Here is a 17275-nt window from a genome sequence, read left to right on the forward strand (position 1 = left end):
CCTGGCCTCCCCCCCCCCCCCCCCCCCTGCAGCAGGCATGCTTTGAACAGGATGAGGAGCGGGAGGCTGGGAGGTGGAAGGTGGGAGACGTATGGCGAGCGAGCGAGGGCGGGGAAACTTTTGGGGCTATGGATTCCTTACTGATCACACCACTTGGCGCTAATTCCTCCGGCTTGCTTTGGGCTTCTTGACATTTTTTTAATGCCCTCATTTTGAGCTTTGCAGTATCCTTCTGCTTTGTGCCTCGTTCAAAGACAGAGGTCTCGTGGTATTCATGTTTGTACCCTCGGGGCCTCTACGCTGAGAACAACAGGACACATCATTTCGTCCTTTCTTAATGGAGCAAGTCAAAGAATGTCATCTTATGTTTGAGTGTTTTTACAGCCCTCTATCCTCTGGTCAAAATGACCCCAAAGGATACTCTTTGGTACATCAGGAATCCCTTCTTTGGCTAAACCCAGCGGTGCCCAGAGCTGGGCTTTAAAAAAAAAAAAAAAAAAAGTAATTCATTAGCTTTAGAAATAGGAAATGACAAAGGGTAATCGATCTATTTCAATTTGCTCTCTGAAGAGATAGCTTTTATTTCTTTGGCCCATGGCCCCTTTTGATTTAATGTATATATTTTCCAGAAAATTCTCTCTCCCCCCCTCCCCCCGCCCAACTCAATGGGTAGCAAATTTGCGATGATTTAGACTGTTTTAAATTATACAGTAGACTCTCTGTCTTAGTCCTTCCCCGCGATAATTAAATATAGGAATCAAGCTGTACCAATGTGCCCTGCCTTGCCAGTGTTCTCATTCAGCCCTCAGTCCAACCTTTAGTCCCTGCCTTCCCCTCCCCCACGGAGATTTTAATTTCGTTAAAACGTTTCTACTGCAGCTGTGAGTCAAGCAGCCCGGCAAGCCTCGGAAACACAATGTCATTTAATATTCCAGCCCACAGCCCAGACAGTTGCACTTCGGGTCATTTGGAACAGCGCTCTTGAGACTGCTTTATTTGACAGTGATTGGCAACACCCTGCAGTTGGAAAAACAGCCGTCACATTCCCGGCAATAGCTCTGCCGCTTTCAGAACCAGACCGCAGACAGGAGCCACATTCACAGACGGGACTGTGGTGAGCACGGTCCAATAGAACGCTAAAGCCACACTCTCGAGTCCCTGGAGCTGGTTGGAAATAACATATCCATTCATGAATCCATGTATCCACTGAATCAACCATCTCCAACCCGGGCTGCTGCAGGAGAGACTGTCCGTGAAGCAGCTGTAGGCTTGAGCACAGCTCTTCCCCCTGCCGCAGCCGGAGCTGTGGAGAAAGGTGGGCCCCAGAGAGTGTCTGGAGATCTGGAAAGCCCACGGGGAGATCACCAATGCCACAGGGCAAGCAATGAGAGTCAAGGGGATCACAGAGTGAGTGAAGTTAAGGGGTGTAAACTGGATTTTTCTGGATTGAGAATAAGGAGGACATACATGCCCCACCAGAGAAATGGCCATGGTAAGTAGGGAGGAGATGGACAGGGTAGGGGAAATAATGAATGCTGCCTCCTACGGAGTTCATAGTGTCTGTGATGGATTTGGGGTTCCGGTGAGATTTGGGGCTAGAAATGTACATTGGGGGATCAATGGTTACAGTTTGTAGTAAAAGCTATGAAATCACCTCGTAAAGTACTCAGTCAGAAGAAGAAAGAGTTCATGACTAAACCCCAGGGTTAACAACGCTTACAGACAAAGCTGAAGAAAGAACACACAGGAAGCCCAGGAGGCAGAGGACCAGGCAGGCTCATGGCAGCCACCAGGCAGCGTCCCGCTTCATCTTTTTCTCGTTTTCTTTTGCATTTTTGGGTTTGGTTTGGTTTTGTTTGTGGTACCTGATGTTCATCCAAATGAATGAATGCAGATTTTGTCCAGTTCAGTTTTGTCTTTTTTAGCTTTGCTCTTAGAAAGAAGAGCAAAGCTAAAAAAAATGTATGACTTGTTTATTTAAGAATTTCTCGTGGGGCTGGGAAGTGGGCCTATTAGTTAGGAGCACTTGTTGCTCTTGCAGAGGACCCTGGTTCAATTCCCAGCACCCACATGGCACTCACAACTTTGTAACTCCAGGTCCAGGAGATCAGAAGCCCTCTTCTGGAATCCTCAGGCACCAGGCATGTACATAGTGCACATGCATACATGCAGGCAAAACACTCATACTGTGAGGGGCCTGCCCCCACTTTTTCCCCCAGGGTGCTCTTGAGCAAGGAGAAATGAGAAATATTTCGATAGAAATATAGAGTAGAGAGACAGAAACACAAAATAGCCTCAGGAAGGCTTGGGTCAAAACTCACCAGCCCCTTCTGTCTCTATTAAAGAGCTTTTTTTTTTTTCTTCCAAGACAGGGTTTCTCTGTGTAGTTTTGGTGTCTGTCCTGGATCTCGCTCTGTCGACCAGGCTGGCCTCGAACTCACAGAGATCCGCCTGGCTCTGCTTCCTGAGTGCTGGAATTAAAGGTGTGCACCACCACCGCCTGGCCCTACTACTAAAGGACTTTTAAAGGAATGCCAAGGGGTGGAGCAAAAGACCTCCTCCCCCAGCACAGCCAAGTGCAGACCATCCCAAACACCTGGTGAAGATGCACGTGGTCAAGCCATCCCCTAATGCAGCCCTGCTGTGTAAAGCAAGCTCAGCTCTCACTAGGAAGCTTTCATGGACTCCTACAATATACAATAATAAAAAAATAAAAAGAGAATGTCCTTTGATCTCTGTAATTATACTACCATATATCTAGAACATATATAACTTTTAAGAAATCTTCATTTTCCAAATAATTTTGGTCTTTTGGAAACAACATTTTTACTTTGACTTTAGAGACTATAGTCTTTTACTTTTTTTATTCTTTTACTTTTTTTCTTTCTTTCTTTTTTTGTTTTGTTTTGTTTTTAAGAAAGGCTTTTTATGTAGCCCTGGCTATCCTAGAACTCACTACATAGACTAAGCTAGCCTCAAATTCACAGAGATGCACTTGCTTCTCTGCCTCCCAAGTCCTGGGATTATGCTTTTTTTGTGTCTTATTTTTTTCTTTATATCTGTGACTTTGTATTAATTTTGTTTATTTTCTGTCTTTAGCCAAATTATCTGTGTCGTGAGGCTCTTGGAACCTGAAGCCAGATCTGTATATGTCTGCTAGCTCTTGCTGGTAAGGAACCATCTTCTCATGTTAAAACTGCCTGTGGGAAACTGTAAGGTCCAGTTTAGGGTGTGGGCTGTTTTTGTTTCTTAGTTTTGTTACTCCTAGAAGATGGTAGTGGTAGAAATACCAGTATAAGTGCTGTTTGTTTGTTTTGTTTTGTTTGAGACAGGATCTCTCTATGTAGTCCTGGCTGTGCTGGAACTCAATATGTAGACCAGAGATCCTTCTGCCACTGCCCCTGGGGTGTGGGGATTAAAAGCTAGTATAAATTCTACCTTCCAAACACATCAAGATAGGCTAACACAATGGCCTTGAACTCTTGAAGTGAAGCCCTGATAGGCTGCAAACATCACTTTCTATGGTGGAAATATAGAAGACGTCCTTGTTGATTTCAAGGTCCCTAGCATGACAGTATTGAAGGTAGGGAGAAATAAAGAGAAGGTAGGGAGAAATTTCTATTTTTAGTTCTTGTGGTCTACAGTAAACTGGCCCCAGCACTCCACTGGCTACAATGAAAACTTCCCAGAGAAAATATTTTCTTTTTTGTGACTTAGGAATTTGTGCATCTTGGTCAATTTCCTGTTGGTATAACAAAGCCCTTAAGACTGAATACCTGATAAAGAATAGGAATTCAGCCGGGCGGTGGTGGCCTTTAATCCTAGCGCTCGGGAGGCAGAGCCAGGCGGATCTCTGTGAGTTCGAGGCCATTCTGGTCTACAGAGTGAGTTCTAGGAAAGGCACAAAGCTATACAGAGAAACCCTGTCTTGAAAAACCTAAAAAAAAAAAATAGGAATTCATCTGACTCCTGTCCCTGGAATCTGGGAAGTCCAAGAACATGGTACCAATATCTCTGATATTGAGGCAGGGCCTTATTGTATTGTGTCATGGTGGGTACATCCCATGGAGAAACAGTAAGCCAGCCAGCTTCTGTCTCCCTTCCTCATATGAAAAGCCCTAATGCCCTGTTGGCTGGTTTAACCTCCTGGCTGTGTCTGACTCTAACTCCCTCCCAAAGATACATTATTCCCTCCAGATACATTACCCTATAGATACTGGGGTTGCGTTTGCCACACAAGAAGTCTTAGGGGACACATTCAAACCATATCTCAGTTTCCAAACATAAAGGAAAAAAATAATTGTCATTTTTCCACGCTTATAAGTAGACTTCTTTTTTCTATTCCAGTCTTTTACTTACAGGGCAGTATTTAGATTGTTTGGTTTATGAGTTATAGCTAAGGCCACAGCAGCTTAGGAGAAGGGGAGGAAGGGTTTGTTTGGACTCGGAATTTTAAGGGAAGTCTATCATGGCGGGCCAGACATGGCAGCTGGAACAGGAGCTTTCTGGTCATGTTATGTCTGAATGAAGTAGAGAGTGAGCTTGAGATGACTGATGACTGAGAGCACATATGGTTCTTCCAGAGGACTTAGGTTCTATTCCCATCATCCATATTGGCTGGTGTACAGCCATCTGCAACTCCAGCTGCAGAGGACCTGACACCTCTGTGTTCAGACACCTCCATTCACATGCACACCCCCCCCCCACAGGGATACACTCACACGCACATACCCCCACAGGGATGCACTCACATGCACACACCCTCACAGGGATGCACTCACATGCACACCCCCCCCCCACAGAGAGGCACTCACATGCACACACCCTCACAGGGATGCACTCATATGCACACACCCTCACAGAGATTGCTCTCACACAAAATTTAAAAAAAGAAAAAACCTAATAAAAACAAACCTTATAAAGGTAAAGAAGAAGAGGAGGAGGATAACTGATGTTCATGCTTAGCTAACCTCCTTTGCCCCGCCCATGGAATGGGGCCACCCACACACCCCACCTTTTTTTTTTTTTTTAGATTTATTTATTTATTATGTATATAGCATGTATGACTGCAGGCCAGAAGAGGGCACCAGATCTCATTACAGATGGTTGTGAGCCACCATGTGGTTGCTGGGAGTTGAACTCAGGACCTCTGGAAGAGCAGTCAGTGCTCTTAACCTCTGAGCCATCTCTCCAGCCCACACCCCACCTTTTTTAAAGAAATTTTTAAATATTTATTTTATATGAATTAGTGTTTTACTTGTATGTATGTCTATATGAGGGTGTGTCTTAGTTAGGGTTTTTATTGCTGTGAACAGACACTATGAACATGGCAACTCTTATAAAGAAAATTTAATTGGGGTGGCTGGCTTACAGTTTCAGAGGTTCAGTCCATTATCATCAGGACAGAGAGCAGATGTGGTGCTGGTAGCTGAGAGTCCTACATCTTGCAGGCAACAGAATGTTGACTGAGACACTGGGCAGTATCCTGAGCATAGGAAACCTCAAAGCCCACCCCCACAGTGACACATGTCCTCCAACAAGGCCACACTCACTCTAACAAAGCCTCACCTCCTAATAGTGCCACTCCCTGTGAGATTATGGGGCCAATTACATTCAAACTACCACAGGATGTCAGAACCTGGAGTTCCAGTTATTAGCTGCCATGGGTGCTGGGACTTGAACTTGGATCCTCTGGATGAGCAGCCAGTGCTCTTAACGACTGAGCCATCTCTCCAGCCCCCACTCACCCTACCTTTACTCCACACATCCACTCCACCTCTAACCCACCCACCTCAGTTAACCTAACCTTGAAAATTCCTCACAAACATGTCCAGAGATCAGTCTCCGAGGCAACTCTAGATCCTGTCAAATTAACAATGTAAACCATCACAAAGACCAAACTCTTACCAGACATGATCTCAATCTCGTCTCCACGTGACCATGAAAGGGTAAGCCATGCCACTTTAGAAACTGGCCAGAAAATCCCTGCTCACCCCTTACATCCTCCTTCCTCTTGTTTTGCTCCCTGGGGTTTCTAGTCCTTTCCTGAGGCCTTATCGAGGCCTGTCAAAGAATGCTTGCGCTCTTTTGTGCATCAGAGCTGGGGTTTATTTTATTAGAGAGGGGTTTTAAGTTACTGAGTCAGCCATATTTCCAGAAATGAAGGGGGAATGAGAGGCGGAAACTACTTTTTAAAAATCAGTGCTTTTTTGTGTGCACGCAGACATGCATGTGCCAAAGTGCGAGTGTGGGGGCCAAGAACAACTCCTGTGAGTTGGTTCTCACCTTCCGCCTTAATGAAGCAGGCTCTCTAGGTTTTGCTATGCTGCATGTTCCAAGCGAGCTGGCTCAGGAGTATGCATCAGATTCTCGTGTTCACACCTTACTATAGGAACGCTGGAATTACAGACACATACCACCACCTCATCTATGTTTTTAATGTGGGTTTTGAGGATCAAACCTGGGTCACTGGGCTTGCATGACAAGTACTCTTAGCCACCGAGTCATTTCCTTGGCCTGTCATAACTTTTAAATCTGTTCCCAGCTCCTTCCCCGAGGCTCGAGACTTCTGGTTTGTTGGCGTCTTAGACTTACAGGCCCACCATTGCAAATGTCCTCCACTGGAGACGTCTCAAAGCCTCAGACGTCTTGCTTTGCCTTTGTTCTCTATCTCAGGTAGCATGTGGCCCATGTTGCCTTCGGTGCAAGTGTATCATCTCAGTTTCTATGACCTCCTGTCCAGTATAAGCTGAGCCTCATCACTGTACCCTCCTGGCTTCCCTTCCTGTTTGTACTTCAGTTCTGATGCCATCCACTTACCCCTGAGCGCTTTCCTGGCCTTGGGTCTATATAGGTTATTCTCTTCCATAGAAAACTTAACTGGTTTTCTTCTGTGAAATAAACAAACAAACAAACAAAGCTAAATCCCATGCTCTTCCATGGCAATAAGGGCTCTTTATTTGCATACTTTGTCCCCACGTTTCCTCTGCTTGTTTCCTGCTGTGGCCATTCTGTGGACTCTCTACCTTGGTAAAAGTGGTGTATTACTTCCCTTGGAATGTCCTTGGCCTTTATATGTGAAAAGTCCCGGACACAACGGTTAAGAATACTTGGACTCCGAAGCCAGGACTCACCATTCTATCTCCACTGAACCTGAGCATATGAATTTTACTAAGGCAGATCTGGCTTTGTAGTTAGCTGGGCACTTAGAACCATGAGTTCCCGAAGTCCCTAAGTGAATCATCCACAGGATTTCTGTTCTCTACCCTTCCACTTTTTCTATAATTCCGTTTCCCAGCAAAACTTTTATAAGTTTTATAAGCACTGCAAAAAGAACTATGACTGAGTCTATGTCTACTATATAGACAATTCTAAAGGGCCTAGAATAATAGAAAAATACAATCATGTACTGCTTAAGCAATGTTTTAGCCAATGACAGATATCATATACAATGTGGTCCATAAGACAACATTGCCTGGTGATGTTGCAGCTGTCTTAGGTGTATAAATACTCTCTAACTACATGACAAAACGTTTGATGCATTTCTCAGAATGCAATGCATTGCTAAGTAATGCATGACTGTATTGATGTAAGTTATATGTTATATGAACCTACACACATATATATTTACCAAAAATTTAAAATTTTTGGAAAGCTTTTTGGAAAAATCCTTTGTATTTGGCCCACTGTTAAGAGAAACATTTTCGTAAGTATGGTACAAATAGGACCAGTTGTTTATTTTTTAATGTATTTATTTTTACAAAATCTTATGGGGTTTATGTATTTATCCTATATGTGTATGGGTGTTTTGCCAGAGTGTGTATCTGTGCCCCATGTTCCTGCATGGTACCAGTAGGGGCCACAAGAGGGCATTGTGTCGCCTAGAACTGGAGTTACAGATGGTTGTGAGCCACCATATGAATACTGAGAACTCAACCCAGTTCTTCTGCAAGAGCAGTTAGTGCTTTAACCACTGAGCATCTCCCCAGCCTCATCTAATCTTCCTCTTATGGAGCCCTCATGACATCCTCTCTTTAAATCTTTAAAGACATTTTTACAGGCATGCTGGGAGAAAGCAGTGACCTTCTCAGCCCACCCCGTCCCACTCCCACTCCCCACCCCCAATCAATATTCTGTACAGACCAGGACAATGGAAGCAGCAGTAGGTACTGGGGAGAGGCATTGGTGGGCAATAATTTGAAAGCAACTCTGGAATGGTAAGATGATTCAATCCCAAGAGTAAGAAGAGATGCATAAAGTATAAAAATGAACAAACTACTGTCCCCTTAGGACCACATGAAACCAGTGTCCTCTACAATTTCCCAGCAGAAAGGAGAGGACGAGGACTTGCTTCCGTGATTCACGTCATCCAAACAGAGAAGAAGTTTCATAAGAGAAAACCACCTTTGCAGATGTTGAAAATAACATTTCTGTGGGGCTAGACAGGCAGTTCAGTGGTTAAGAGCATTAGCTCCTCTTCCAGAGGACCTACCCTGTTCCCAGTGCCCATGTTGGATGGCTCACAACCACCTGTAACTCCAGCTCCAAGGAGTTCAGTTCCTGTTTTGGTCTGTGAGGGTATGCAACTATAAGACATCAATTAATATAGACACATACACATATACACAAGTAAAGTGATAATAATGAATTTTGGTGGCACATTCCTTTAATCCCAGTACTCTGGAGGCAGGAGTAAGCAAGTCTCAATGAGTTTGAGGCCAGCCTGGTCTACACAACAAGGTCAAGGTTACATAGTGAGATCCTGCCTTGACAGAAAAGTTACTTCCTTTCTTCCCTTGCATAAAGCAACAGAATATAAAACAATCCAATCCAAAAACTTTAATAGAGTCCAATTTTAAGCAGAAGTAATATTTTAGTAGTAAGCCTTGAAAATATCAGTGGACATTTTCTATAAATGTTTAGGTCAAATATATCTTCATTTTAACATCCTGCTGGAGCTTTGTAGATACTGGTTTTTGCTGGTCAGTTTATCAGATGACAAATCTCCCCCTCTTCCCCTACCCCCTCTGAGACATGGTCTCACTGTGTAGCTCTTGCTGGCATGGAACTAGCTATGTAGACCAGGCTAGCCTTGAATTAGTAGAAATCCACTGACCTCTGCTTCCTGAGTGCTGGAATTAAAGGTGTGTACCACCATGTCCAGGCAACAAGACTTTGTGCTGTTCGAAGGTAGTATGTGAAGTCCCTAGAAAATTCCTCCAAAAGATGCTTCAAGATCAGGTTGAAATTTTAGGTTAGGCTATAGGTGAAAGGAAAAATGGGATAATTGGGCAACAGAGGAGTAGCAGAGGAAGGAAGACCAATGGAATCTACGTAGAGTGAACGCTTGCTCTGAACTCACTGGGCACGTGTGTGAGAGGCGGAGGGCTCCTCTCACACACACTTGGGGATAACATGATTGGAGGCCTGGGTCCAATCCCACCTCTGCTGATGGGCTAGGACATGTCCAATTGAATCTCATGAGCTGAGAGATGGGAGTTTTACGAAGCTGCTCGGTGAGAATGGAGTAAATGGGATTAGCTGGGGGAGTCAAGAGAGAACACAAAAACTGAGGCTTCCAGACACCAAGATGATCTCAGTCAGAGAGAGGTAGGACTGTGAACAAGACACAAGAGCTCTCTGTGAGCGCTCTGTGTTTGTAATGGCAATGGCATCTTTGGGGATGGAAGACCATTCATTTGATGACTGATAAGGCTGGTAGCAATACTAACTGTGTAGCATCCCAGTATAGCCCACCTCCCCCCATTGACATGGGAGTTTGAGGCTGTGATCCTCAATATGGGTTACCTTGAAATCACTAAAATAATAGCTTTGGGCTTCCAAATATCACTTGTGACATTACTGGATGCAGAATTCCTAAATTTTTTCTTTTCTTTTTTACCACTTTGTGAAAATGGTGTTCCTATTTATGGTGTCATCTGGTACCTACCGCCTTGATCTAGTTGGGCTAAATGGTGAAGATTTAATATGGACAAAACTTGAGAGACGAGGAATGTCGTTGGAAAAGACCAGACCAGGGACTTGATGTGGTAGGCACTTTCTCACCTCCCAGGCACTTGTCATGACTTGAACATCTAGAACAAAGATTTAGAAATACCTTCTGTATAACTGGCCCCAAACTGCAAGCTGGCCCATTTACCTGTTACTGGAGAAAGAATTTCATTGTGGAATTTATGGTGGAAAAAATGGTTGCATTGGTATGTGTGTTTAAAGAATTCTCCAGAGTGATTTTATCTGCAGGTGGGTTTCTCCACACAAGCTGACATGAAACTCTAAGCTGTGTTTATATTCACCCTGAGTTTTGTGCAGCTGGGCTCAAGAGGGCGTGGGGGGTGGGCAGCGCCTCAATAGTGACTGACAGCTCTGTAGGAGGGCACTTTAGGAAGAGGGTGGTGGCCGCTTTTGTTTCAACTTCGTGTTGAGAATTTCTGAAGGAATAAGTCCCTCTCTGAACAGAAGGTGAGTTTCCCAGGAGAGTGAGGGAGACAGGCTCAACGGAAAACAGCTGACCTCAGCACATTATCCACAGTCTCAGGGCACATGTGAGGTCCACAGACATCACCCTCTGTTTTGATATTCTCGGGTCTCCGGTCCCTTCATTGTTCCTTCCTGCGACTCTCTCCAAGGCTACCTAGTCCGCTTTGGAACTGTGGCCACTTGCATTATCATGCAAATTACGGTTCACTTCATTCCCAAACTGCCCTCTGCTCCAGTACCTGTGTGGCTCATTGGCTTCCTCTCATATCCACCAAACTGTAATGAAGCCATAAAATGTACTGAACTCTGACCCTACAGCCGGGCACTGTAGAACCGGAAGTGTTCCTCTTAGAATGAGAGGTCAACCCTCATGACAGCCAGAAGCATCCTTAACTCGAGTTTTGTACCTCGTTGCCCGTCTGGAGTGTCTCCTGAAATTTAAGGTCTATTCTCTAACTGCCTGGAGGCTACTGCCCTCCTTCAATTTTCTGACGTCATCTGTGTCTAGGTAGGAGAATATGCTCACATCAGACAGCACAGCTGCTGTTGTTTGAAGTTCACATTTGACTGGATACACCCCCTTTCCCAACAGCTGTGAACATGTCTGCTGTGGTCCTTTGATGTGACGTCTACCTGGCTTGTCTACCAAGCCACCTCAACATCCTCCGGTATATCTTCCCACAGTTCACCATGAGCTGCCATTCCAGGTTTCCTCCATCTTCAAGTTGTCATACTTTTGTTTTTGTTTTTGTTTTTTGTTTTGTTTTGTTTTTTGGTTTCTCGAGACAGGGTTTCTCTGTGTAGCTTTGCGCCTTTCCTGGAACTCACTTGGTAGCCCAGGCTGGCCTCGAACTCACAGAGATCTGCCTGGCTCTGCCTCCCAAGTGCTGGGATTAAAGGCGTGCGCCACCACCGCCCGGCTTCAAGTTGTCATACTTTTATACCAGCTGCCTAGAGATAATATAGTGAGCTAATGTTTTTTTTTTTTTTTTTGGTGTGTGTGTGTGTGTTTTGTTTGTTTGTTTGTTTTTTTGTTTTTCAAGACAGGGTTTCTCTGTGTAGCTTTGCGCCTTTCCTGAAACTCACTGTGTAGCCCAGGTTGGCCTCGAACTCACAGAGATCCACCTGCCTCTGCCTCCCAGTGCTGGGATTAAAGGCGTGCGCCACCACCGCCCAGCTGTGATCTAATGTTTTAAGTGGGCATATACTTCTTGCACATGGGAAATAGTCCTTAGAGCTATCCTTAGCTGGTTATTAAGGTAGAATTAGTATTATTAGAAAGTGACATTTATTCTGTAAAATAGACTTAATAAATAATCGAATATAATCAGCATGCCATGTTGCATTTAAATACAAACCAGCTAAATGCAACATTCTTGTCGCATCTTCTATTTGATAGGTCTCTCTTAAAGGAATGCCATGTGTGTCGGTGAGGTGGCTCAGTGTCTGAAGTCACCTGCCACCAAACCTGATGACCTGAGTTGGATCCCCAGACCCCACATGGCGGGAGGAGAGAAACAACTCTTGGACTGTTGTCCTCTGACATCCATATGTGGGGCATGGCATGTGTTCCCCTTCCCCCAAATAAATAAATAAATGAATAAACAAACACATAACTTAAAAATTTAGAAAAGAATGCCTTCTAGTGGTTGTAGGTCAGTGGTAGAACACTTGGGAACCATCCATAAGAGGTCCTGACTTTGATAAGCAACATGACTCATACACACCTGCAAACACACGCATGCGCACACACACACAGAGAACAGATTGATAGATAGCCTTTCACTCAACAAGTGCCCAGTCTGATTCATGCTCCTTCAGTGAATTTTCTGTTACCCCACGAAACACGGAGGGTACTCACTATCCTTGTTTATTTCAAGCAGCTTCTTTGGGGGCATGGTAGTGCTAGAGAAGGGTAGAAAATATAGAAATATAAAAACCACTCATTATCTATCACATTCTCATATATCTTGCATAACCTTTTTATACATGCCAATATGTGAGATCTTTTAAAGACATTGGGTCAGATTGTTCATAGTTTGCCTTTTCTTTTCTTTCTTTCTTTTGGTTTTTTCCGAGACAAGGTTTCTCTGTGTAGTCCTGGCTGTCCTGGAACTTGCTCTGTAGACCAGGCTGGCCTTGAACTCACAGAGATCCTCTTGGCTCTGCCTCCCGAGTGCTGGGATTAAAGGTGTGCGCCACCACCGCCCGGCCATAACTTGCTTTTTCACATCAGGATGTATTATGTGACCTTTAGTTTCATAGTATTCCATTATATGAATTAAGAGTTATTTACTCAATCAATTGCATGCTGTTGGATATTTTGTCTGCTTCTATTTACTTATTTTTCTCATGCTCTTATTTTTATACATATTTTAAAAAGCCAAATGATTTCTGAAAGCAGGCAAAAGAGATAATTTACAATAAAGTATTTTTGTGCGTTTGTGGTGAGAGACACACATCTTCGCTTGGGTGTTTCTGGGAGCTGGAGGTTGGTATCAGTCTCTCACTAAACCTGGAGCTCATCCATGCACTTAGGTCAGCTGTGCAATGTGCTCCAGGGAGCCCACTGTCTCTGTTCCTGACTGTCTCCCCGTCTCTGCCTCCCGCCCTGCACTGGGGTCTCCGCACTGCCCAGCTTTTACATGGGTGCTTGGTATCCAAACTCACATTTCCACACTTGCTCAGCAGGCTCTTTACTGACTGTCCCTATGATAAAGTATTTTCTGTTTTTATTTTATTATTTACTAAGAAATTTTTTATTCATTTTATACATACCAACCACAGATCCCCCCTCATCTCTCCTCCCGCTCCCCTCAAGCCTCCCCCTGCCCCAGTCAGCATTTTCTGTTATTAAACAGACAAGGAATGGTTTCACTAGTAGCTAAACACAGAATCTGAAGCTTTAAAAATGAACTGGTGAAGGTTCTCGAAGCGGCAACCTCTGATGCTGGAAATACAGTAGGAGGCACTCGGATGCCTGCTGCTGGCCGTTCGGTTGATACAACTTCTGTGGGCACTGGGGTTTCTCTCTCCCAACATCCATTTTTCCTCTTTCTGTTAACAGCATTCAAAAGCCCACCATATTCCTGGGAGGAATCCCATCGCCTCTTCTGAGTCTTTGGTATTGAGGGATGATGAGTCTTCCTCCCAAGCTTACATAAGGACGTCCATTCCCTAGCCACATGATTGATTGACTCAAGGATGGTCCCAGCTCCCTTGCTTGGACCAAATGATTCTCAGGACTTTCTGGGGACTACTGAGAAGAAACAGTGACTCTTTCTGCAGCTGCATCTAAACTGGCAACATATAGCTGAGACTCCTGGGGCCTCCAATAGAGAAAGCGTAAGTGAAAATGAAGATACACAGAGCTGGGGATGGAAAGAGATGGGGATCGGGATTGAGCAACACACAGAAGTTAATCGTTTCCTTGAGTCAAGAATCTCTTTTCAGCTTAAACCAATTTGAGTCAGAATTCCTGGCACTTCACCTGAAATAATCCCAATTTCTAAAGACTGTCCAGACATTGAAATATGTATATATACCTCCCAAATGCATATATGTTTAAGATATTTACTAGCATGTAAATATATATAATACATATGTGTACATATGTGTGTATATACACACACATTTGTGGTTTTTCAGATAGTAGTGGTTTGTTCTTCTCTCACTAACTATTCTCCTAAATGTGTCTTGGACCCTCTTAAGAATCAGAAAAGGCAGTGACCCACCCCCCAAAACAAACAGATGCACAAACACAGAAAAGCAGATAGCATTTTAGTAGAATCCCAGGGTCATCCATGGACTAGATTAGGAACTCTCAGGGGCTGGAGAGGTGGCTCAGTGGTTAAAAACACTTGCTTCTCTTTCAGAGGACCTGGGTTCAGTTCCCAGCACCCACATCAGGTGGCTCACAGCTGTCTATATCTCCAGCTCCAGGGGACCCGACACCCTCTGGCCTTCAAGGGTACCTCCATGAATGGAGAGCACATCAATTTACCCAGGTGCACGCACAGACACATAAAGAAAAAGAAATAATACAAATTAAAAAAAAATTTAAAAAGGCCTCTGGTTGTCGAGGTGGGGTGGTTGCTGCATGGTAGAGCACTTGCTGAGCATGTGCAAGGCACTGAGTTTGATGATGCTTAGTGTCTGCATAACAGTTTCCTGGATTACTGCCTCCTAGTTCACATGACTGCAGGCCAATATGTTTAGAAGGAGGCGTTGGTATCCAGTTGTGTGTGTTCAGTGTGTGGCTCTGCACACTTCCTATGAAGTCAAACGTAAAGATGAAACAAGATGCTCTGGAGAGTGCATCACACACACCAGATGCTCATGCTTTTGTTTTCAATTCCCTAATTGTTTCCTTGGGATAAACACCCGGAGAGAGAATTTCTGGGTCGAAGTGGATACACATTTGTAGGGTGGGTATTGTCTACTACCAAGTTTTCTTCTAGAAAAGAGAAACCGACAAGATGGAGGTGGAGCTGCTTGCAGCATACCTCTGCTCCCTCCCATCATCTTATTCATTTGAATCTTTTCCAATGCTAAGAAAAACGTCCTCAAATTGCTACAGTTTGATTTATTTGGCTATAAGTGCATAGGAGTGTTTTCTATAAGTGCAACTGTTTGTATTATTTCTTGTGGTCTTGTGTGTATGCATATCATCTGCATTTTTCCCTATTACACTCTATTTTTCAGGGCTGGGCATTGAACCCAGGACCTCGTGCGTGCCAAATAAGCACTCTGTTGCTGACTACTTCCCGGCACTGTTTGTTCTTAGGAATATGTAAACCTGCCTTGTAAATTACTGACATTAGCTCTTGACTTTATACACACGCAAAATGTGTAATTATTTTTGTTTCATGATTTGCTTTTGATTCTTTTAAAAATATGGTTTCATTATATCAAAATTAAAATTTTTTTTAGATTGTTACATCTTCCAAGTGTCCCATTAGGACCATTCCCTCTACTTCTTGGTTTAGAAGATACTCTCTGTTCAAGGTGAGATAAATTCTTGCCAATACCTTCCCTATATTTTGTTTCACATTCGCATTAACTTCCTGGAAGTTAAGACTATTCGCATAGTCTTCCTGGAATTATGATAAGACTCTAAATGTCTTGCCCCCAAATAGTACGTTTTCCGAGTTCTGTGTGTATTTCTCCATTCCAAGTGTTCTTTCTCCTGGAGTGGACCAGGCCTGCCTTGGTGTCAGTGAAAGGAAACAGCAGTAGTGGCAGATGTGAAATGTCCCAAATCGTTTCATCGTTGATAGCCTACCTAAAGGCTGAGCTCTGTCTCCCAGTCCTGGAAGTGTCCCCTCGAGAGTGAGATGGTCAGAAAGGAGAGGGTAGGTAAGAGCACTGTCCTTTACCCGGGCAGTAGCCACTGCAGCAGAGGTGACAGCAGGTCACAAAGCCCCCACAGGTGGAGGCTGAGCAGGATCTGGAGCTTCTCCTTTCCGGTCCAGCCCTTTGTGTTTTCGTTCTCGCCCATTGTACAAAATGCCTCCCAGATCCACACACCCCCCCCCCCAAGCCCCAAGAGGAGCTGGTTGGTCTGCCTGTAATTACTGCTTATTTGATTTGTGGGTTTTAATATCTTTAACATGAGGAGGAGGAGGCATTCTAAAGCAAACAGACTTGGTGCCTAATCAACTGAGCCCCAGCTGCGCCCTCGGCCATGTGTTCTCGGCTTATCTCATCCCATGACTTAAGAATGTAAGCCCGTGTGAGTGACCTTTCTGTCACTATCACCAAATACCTGAAATAACTCATGAAGAGAAGAGAGAGGGTCATTTTAGCTCAGGATTTTGGAGGTTTCAGTCCATGCTTACTTAGCTGTGTTGCCTTGGGGCCTCTGGTGAGCTGCGCATCATGGTGGTAGCAGACAGTTACACTGTTCATTTTATGGTCAGAAATCAAAAAAGAGGGAGCAGGGGCTAGGATCGATCTCACAGTTCATTTTGCAAGCCTTCTCTCAGTGACTTAAAGTGCTTCCGATAGGCCCCACCCCTTCGTGCTCCCACAACCTCAATACAATGCCAGACTGGAACTGAATCTTTAGTATGTGGGCTTTGGGGGAACAGTCAAGATCACAACTGTTGCAGGACTCAGTATCAGGTTCAGCCACCCGATCGTGTGATAAGATGGCACCATCTGGATGTACCCAGCTTTTGAGCGGTACAGCTAACTCATCACACATCTGACCCTTTTACCCTCATCGGTCTTGAAAACTTGAGTATTTCTCATCACAGTCGGCTTCCTTCAAAGCTTTACACAAGTAAATGCACATTTTCTGAGTTTAGGATATTTGAAAAGAAGCGTGAGGACAGATTGTGTTCCTAAACGTTTGCTGAAGTCCTATCCTCCTTGAATCAACAGCTTCAGTACATGTATTCATTTAGCATTATTTTTCATATTCTCTACCATTTCCGTGAGACTTGGGGAGGAATGGGGTGTAAACACCAGGGCTCAGGGCATCACTGGGCCATGGAGGTCCCCCCATCTCTCTGGGAGGGAGACAGGAGTCACTTCTTGGCGTGGGGGGGGGGGGGGATTTCACTCTGTCTTGGCTTTGCTGAGGAGGAAGCCCAGCCTGGGCCCTGACTTTAGACTAGATATTCCCACGCTGGCTTGTACAACTCAGCCGGCTGTCACTGCTGTGGCTACTCCAGGGATATTCTCTCCTCCTTAAGAGATGGGTTCTGTGTAGGAAAGTCCTTTTCCTTTGACACGCCCATGACATGGAGTGATGGACTCCACGTCGCTGAGT

At 44.5% G+C, this 17275-nt stretch overlaps 1 long non-coding RNA gene across 1 annotated transcript; it reads left to right on the forward strand.

The window, feature by feature from the left end:
* The first annotated feature begins 902 nt into the window (after positions 1-902).
* LOC128108903 (uncharacterized) lies at positions 903-17024 on the forward strand. Its single transcript, XR_008217616.1, has 3 exons — positions 903-1492; positions 3100-3169; positions 13565-17024. It is a non-coding gene; the product is annotated as an uncharacterized LOC128108903 (long non-coding RNA).
* Positions 17025-17275: the final 251 nt, after the last annotated feature.

This window comes from Peromyscus californicus, unplaced genomic scaffold (genome assembly GCF_007827085.1).
Source record: "Peromyscus californicus insignis strain IS unplaced genomic scaffold, ASM782708v3 Scaffold_13__1_contigs__length_99412109, whole genome shotgun sequence".
Taxonomy (NCBI): Eukaryota; Metazoa; Chordata; class Mammalia; order Rodentia; family Cricetidae; genus Peromyscus; species Peromyscus californicus.